Genomic DNA, 7,030 nt, shown 5'->3' on the forward strand with positions numbered 1-7,030 from the left:
GATATTTTCTCCTATGGAGGAACAGAAGAGTGGAAAGTGCAGAAGTAGGTTTTCAGGGGGTTGTCTTGCTTTCAGTTTTGAGCAGGTGGAGTTTAAAACACCCATGGGCCAATGAAGTGCAGATTTCCAGCAGGTAGTTGGAAATTTGAGTCTGGGACTCGAGTGAAGTGAGCGGTGAGCTGATAATACAGAATCATCTGTATGAAGGAGAGAGTTGAAGGTGTAAAAAGCGTGAGTTTTTTAAGGAAAAGAGGAGAGCCTTGTGAAGTACTTATGTTTAGTTTCCAGAGGAAGAGAGTAGAGTAAAGGAGGTGGGAGATGTGGCCAGAAAGGAATAACAGAAGTTCACCTGCCAACTCACAGGGAGGGAAGAGCTTCTGGGAGGAGGAGGTGGGTGGGTGGCCAATGGGGTGTGATATGGTTAGGCTTTGTGTTCCTACCCATATCCCCCTCCCCTCGCCTCCCCTCCCTCCCCCTCCCCTCTCCTCTCCTCTTTCTTCCTTTCTTTCTTGATGGAGTCTCATGCTGCTGCCTAAGCTGGAGTGTGCACTGGTGCGATCTCTGCTCACCGCAACCTCCGCTTCCCAGGTTCAAGAGATTCTCCTGCCTCAGCATCCCGAGTAGCTGGGATTATAGGCACCTGCCACCATGCCTGGCTAACTTTTATATTTTCAGTACAGATGGGGTTTTGCCATGTTGGCCAGGCTGGTCTTGAACTCCTGACCTCAGGTGATCCACCCACCTTGGCCTCCCAAAGTGCTGGGATTACAGGCATGAGCCACTGTGCCCGGCCAAATCTCATTTTGAATTGTAATCCTGAGATGTCAAGGGAGGGAAGTGACTGGATGATGGGGGTGGTTTCCCCCATGCTGTTCTTGTGAATTCTCACGAGATCTGATGGTTTTATAAATGGTAGTTTTTCTTGTGTTCTCATACAGTCTCTCCTACCACCATGTAAGATGAGGCTGCTCCCCGTTCTACCATGACTGTAAACTTCCTGAGGCTTCCCAAGACATGTGGAATTTAAATCTCTTTTCTTTATAAATTATCCAGTCTTGGGCAATTCTTTATAGCGTGTGAAAATGGACTAATACAGGGTGGATGTTATTAACTACAGTTCCTGGGGGATAAAAGGTGAGAAGCTGTCAGGACTTTGGACTTCAGGTTTACCTTGCAGTATATATGATGGGGATGGGTGGTTTTCACGGGCTGGAAAGCTGAGTGGGAAGTGAGAAGTCTCCTTTCACTTCCTGGGACTTCATAGAGATCATTTCAATCTGATAAGTCTCCTGACCACCTTCTTACTCTTGCTTTATACAGAAAATATTATTTTTAAGAAGTCTGGCTGGTGCAGTGGCTCACACCTGTAATCCCAGCACTTTGGGAGGCTGAAGCAGGTGGATCACTTGAGGTCAGGAGTCTGAGACCAGCCTGGCCAACGTGACAAAACCCCATCTCTGCTAAAAACACAAAAATTAGCTAGATGTGGTGGCGCACACCTGTAATCCCATTTACTCTGGAGGCTGAGGCATGAGAATCGCTTGCATCCAGGAGGCAGAGATTGCAGTGAGCCAAGATTGTACCACTGCACTCCAGCTTGGGCAACAGAGCGAGACTTTTTTTTTTTTTTTTTTTTTTGGTGAAAGAACACACTTTATTGGGAAGCAGACTGCTTCACAGTGACCAACAGAAGAAGGCCACCCAATGGGCACTTACACATTGTACTCCAAAGACACAGGATGTTTTGCTAATAAAAATCAATGGGAACAGGGATTCCTCTGGGCAACTCCCCCAACCTCATCCCTTTCAGGGATTCATAAATCTCCCATCCATTTTCCTGATGGCAGCTGTGGTTCACTAGAGACAGCCCCTTAGGAGTGCCTTCCTGTTTCTTATAAAGAACATTTTCTTTAGATTTTTGAAATCTTCATTTGTTACTTTCATTCTAGTTCTCTTAAGGCCATGAGATCAGCTTCCATGCAGATTGCCTTGATGTCAGCACCAGAGAGGTCATCTTTAGCCACGATCAAGTCGTCCAGGGTTACATCATTGGCCAGCATCATCCTGCCAGGTGAATCTGAAAGATGTGCTTCTTAGTCTTTTCATCAGGCAAGGGGAACTCAATCTTCCTGCCAACGCGGCCTGGTCTGATAAGTGCTGGATCCAAAGTTTCTATTCGGTTTGTGGCCATGATATCTTTCACATTTCTCCTAGAATCAAATGCATCCAACATGTTCAACAGTTCCAACATTGTTTGCTGAATTTCTCTCTCACCACCAGAATTTGAGTCATGTCTTTTTGTCCCAGTGGCGCCAATTTCATCAATAAGCACAATGGACGGTTCATGTTCTTCAAGAACTTGAAACAATTCCTGTACAAGTTTGGGCCCATCACCCAGGTACTTCTGAATCAGTTCAGAGCCAGCCACTCTCAAGAAAGTGGCTGAGGTTTGGTTGGCTACTGCTTTGGCTAACAAGGTTTTACCCGTGCCAGGTGGACCATAGAGAACGACCCCTTTAGGAGGCTTTATACCCATCTCTTCATAATATTCAGCATGGGTGAAAGGAAGCGCCACGGTTTCCTTAATTTCCTGAATTTGATTGTCCAACCCCTCAGTATCGGCATAGGTCTCCTGAGGGACCTTTTCCACCTTCATCACTGTGACCAGGGGATCCGTGTCATCCATCAGCAGCCCTCTCACGGCATGCACCTTGTGGCTGAGCAGGACCGAGCAGCCAGTTTCCAGCAGGTCCTTATCTACAAATGAAAGAATGCTGACGTCGTGTTCTGAACCCGCAGACGTACACACGATGGCATGATTGTCATTGATGATCTCTTCCAAGTTTCCTGTTGACATCGGGGTTCTCCTCAGATCATCCACTTTTGATCTTTCCTCCTCTTGCTTTTCTTCTAATGGTTTCATTTGTTCCTGATTTCTAATGAATTCTTCCTCCATGAGAAGATAGTCTTTAATTTTCTCTAACTTCATTAATTTTTTTTTTTTTTTTTTTTGAGACGGAGTCTCGCTCTGTCGCCCAGGCTGGAGTGCAGTGGCCAGATCTCAGCTCACTGCAAGCTCCGCCTCCCGGGTTTACGCCATTCTCCTGCCTCAGCCTCCCAAGTAGCTGGGACTACAGGCGCCCGCCACCTCGCCCGGCTAATTTTTTGTATTTTTAGTAGAGACGGGGTTTCATTGTGTTAGCCAGGATGGTCTTGATCTCCTGACCTCGTGATCCGCCCGTCTCGGCCTCCCAAAGTGCTGGGATTACAGGCTTGAGCCACCGCGCCCGGCCTAACTTCATTAATTTTAACCAGCACTGAGTGTGAGGTGTCACCAGTGGCAGTTTGCTGGCAACATCTGGTCCCTTTGTTTTCTTCTTCTTTTTCCCCACTCTAGTTGGTACAGGGGGTTCGTATTTCTTTTTCTTGTCCTTGTCATCCTTCTTGCCACCTCCAGGACCGTGACCACCACTCTGACTTTGACCCATCTTGCCTTGGCCACTTGAACTCAAGACTTAAAAAAAAAAAAAAAGAAAGAAAGAAATCCAATTATTCTACAAAGACTGATTAAGCCCAGAATCACTGATTACTATGATTAAAGTTGAGACCCTTCAAAGGTGAGGTTTAACTTTCTTTGGTGTGGAAGAAATGTTTCAAGTAATTGAATTTCAGAACCTGTCATTGCTAAATCCTTGTAAGGGGGCTTCCATTTTGAACCTTTTAAAAACTTTCTTCAGAGGGCCATCTTTTTTGGTGTATTCTTGCTAGTGAGAGAGGGACAGTCTCCAGGAAGCTCAGAATCTCTCAGTTGTCCAAACAACCTAGCAAAGCTTCCGACAATGGATTCAGAGTGAAATGGTTCTGTCACAGGAATGTGAGATAGGTCTGTTTTCAGTGTCATTTTCTAACTATTGGTAACTTGATCTTTTTTCTTGCTTGCTTGCTTTTTTTTTTTTTTTTAGGCGGTGTCTTCTTCTGGCCCCCGCGCGGGGATGCAGTGGCACGATCTCGGCTCCCGCCCAGCTCGGCCTCCTGGGTTTAAGCAATTCTTCTGCCTCAACCTCCCAAGTAGCTGGGACTACAGGCATGTACCATCACACTCAGTTGATTTTTTTGGTATTTTTGATAGAGATGGGGTTTCAGCATGTTGGCCAGGCTGGTCTTGAACTCCTGACCTCAGGTGATCTGCCCGCCTTGGCCTCCCAAATTGCTGGGATTACAGGTGTGAGCCACCACGCCTGGCTGCTTTCTTTAGTTCATACATGTATTTATACTCAGAACCCTCGTTCTAGCTCTGTTGCTCAGGCTGGAGTGCAGTGGCGCCATCTTGGCTCACTGCAGCCTCTGCCTCCTGGGCTTAAGTGATCCTCCCACCTGAACCTCCAGAGTAGCTGGGAGTAGGAGTACAGGCATGCACCATCACACAGAGCTAATTTTTTTTTTTTTTTTTTTGTAGAGGCGAGATTTCACCATGTTGCCCACGTTGGTCTCAAACTTTTGAGCTCAAGCAATCCACCTACCTTCGCCTCCCAAAGTACTGGGATTACAGGTGTGAGCCACTGTGCCTGGCCATATTTAACAATTTTTTTTACATTTTGCTACATATTTGCTTCATATGAAAACATTACATATATGCACGTATATACTATTTTTTCTAAACATTTAAAAGTTAAGTTACATACCTCAAGAAACTTCATCTTTAAATACTTTAGCATATATCTCTCAAAATGATATTCTCCTGCATAACCATGATAACAATATAACACCTAACTCAACTAATAATTATGCTCCAGTGTGTAAGATTTCCTCAGTTAGGCCGGGTGTGGTGACTCACGCCTATAATCCCAGCACTTTGGGAGGTTGAGGCAGTTGGATCACAAGGTCAGGAGTTCAAGACTAGCCTGGTCAATATGGTGAAACCTTGTCTGTACTAAAAATACAAAAATTAGCCAGGCGTGGTGGTGTGCGCCTGTAGTCCCAGCTACTTGGGAGGCTGAGGCAGAAGAATCACTTGAACGCAGGAGGCCGAAGTTGCAGTGAGCCAAGATCGTGCCACTGCACTCTAGCCTGGGCGACAGAGCGAGACTCCATCTCAAAAAAAAAAGATTTCCTCTGTTGTCCCCAAAGTATTTTATATATCTGGTTTGTTCAAAACAAGATCTAATCAAGAGCATTCCTCTTTTTCTAGAACAATCATTCCTTCCCTTCCCCTCCTCCCAAGTATATCGACTAGATGAAGAGAGATTGGGCTACTTAAGAATGTCCACATTCTGGATTTGTCTGATGGGTTTTTCATAGTATTACTTGTCTTGTTCCTCTGTCTCCTGTGTTCTGTATCTGGGAGTTACAATAAACTGAAGGCTTACTTAGATTGAAGCTAAACCTGTTTGGTGAGAAACCTCATGGGGGATGCTATGCACTTCATACTGTGCCACATAAGGAGGCACATACTGACCAGTGTCCTACTATTAGTGATGCTATGATTTATCATTGGTTTAAGGTGCTGACAGCCAGCTATCTCCATTGCAAAGTTACATTTTCACCTTTGAGACTGGGGAGTAATCTGTGGGATAATTCTTAGCTATTGTGGGAAAAACTAGTTCACCATCATCAACTTGTATTTAAGGCTTTTTAGCATCCATTGATTATTTTTGCTTGGATCAATTATGAAAAAACAATTACTGGTGATTTTCTACAAAAATTAGCTGGGCATGGTGGCAGGCACCTGTAATCTCAGCAACTGGGAGGCTGAGGCACGAGAATTACTTGAACCCGGGAGGTTACAGTGAGCCGAGATCATGCCACTGCACTCAAGCCTGGGTAACACAGCAAGATTCTGTCTCAAGAAAACAAAAAAAGGAATTCTAATTTTACAATTCCTTCTATATTTGTTAGCTAGCATTTGCCTGTAAATGCTAGATAAATTGTTATTTCCTTCCCTTTAATTGCAATTTTCAGAGCCAGAAGTTGAGATAATAGTCACTCTGTTGTCATTATGGGCTCATGGATTTAAAAAATATATTCAGTGTGTTTTATTCAATTACAGTCATTGTAGTTTTTTATATGAAATTGTCTAAAATGCGTCCAGTGGAAGCTTCTTTGAGCTTGCTTCTGGGTCCTTTTAACATGTCCCTATAATTTTTGAACGTTTTCTTAGTTTCTGCCACAAGATGGCCCAGATTCATGTTCTGCATTCCTTAACCCACACACCTGGGTTAGCCATTTCTTCAAGGAGTTCTGCATCCTTTCAGTGGAAAAATGGTATTTAGTTACCAAAACTTGTGCTTTGTGTGTGCTCATGGCTGAGTTTTCACAGCCCTTTCAGTGGGCAGAGAGAGGAAATACATAGCTGAAAGATTATGCATTTGTATCGATATTTCCAAATTTAACAATTCAACATTGCATTGTTTTATTTAACACCTTTGATTTTCTCCGTGTATCTCTTTTCTCTCTATACTGTTATTTTAGTTCCTAATATTACCATAATTAGTTGTTTGCATTCTCTTCTTCTCTCTCTCTCTGAGAGAGAGATAAAATTATCTCTGAAAGAGAGGGAAATAGAGACTGGTTCAAAATAGCATACTAATATTTTTACTAGCAATAGAACTGCTAAATGATATTTAAGATTGCTCTGCAGAAGTATGCCACCAAGCATGCATAAAGTACTAACTTCAAAGTCCCTCGAAGGAGCTCTTTCCTTTGGATGGTTATTTACAATATTACTAGTTTTATTTAGTTTAGTTTGTTTTCAATTCCAGGATTTGCTTCATTTTTTTTCCCATAGGGTTTAAGTTTATTATTTGAGTATGTAAAAATCTTTGCATGGTTTAAAAATTAAAACTATATGAAGACATATACTTAGAGAAGCTTGTCTCTAATCTCTTCTTTTCAATTCTGCCGCTCTCCTGTAGGTAATCATTTTTTGCTTGTTTGTTTTTATCTTTTATTTTAAAAACCTGCTCCTTGCAGAGAAGGGCTAACTCATAGGTCATGTGTCCAGAGTTGACCAGGTAATCATTTTTGTCGGTTT

General features: G+C 43.3%; 1 pseudogene; it reads right to left on the reverse strand.

Moving 5' to 3' along the window:
• Positions 1 to 1,747: 1,747 nt before the first annotated feature.
• LOC111548600 lies at positions 1,748 to 3,489 on the reverse strand (annotated as a pseudogene).
• Between the last annotated feature and the right edge of the window lie 3,541 nt (positions 3,490 to 7,030).

The sequence above is a fragment of the Piliocolobus tephrosceles genome, chromosome 5 (genome assembly GCF_002776525.5).
Source record: "Piliocolobus tephrosceles isolate RC106 chromosome 5, ASM277652v3, whole genome shotgun sequence".
Classification (NCBI taxonomy): Eukaryota; Metazoa; Chordata; class Mammalia; order Primates; family Cercopithecidae; genus Piliocolobus; species Piliocolobus tephrosceles.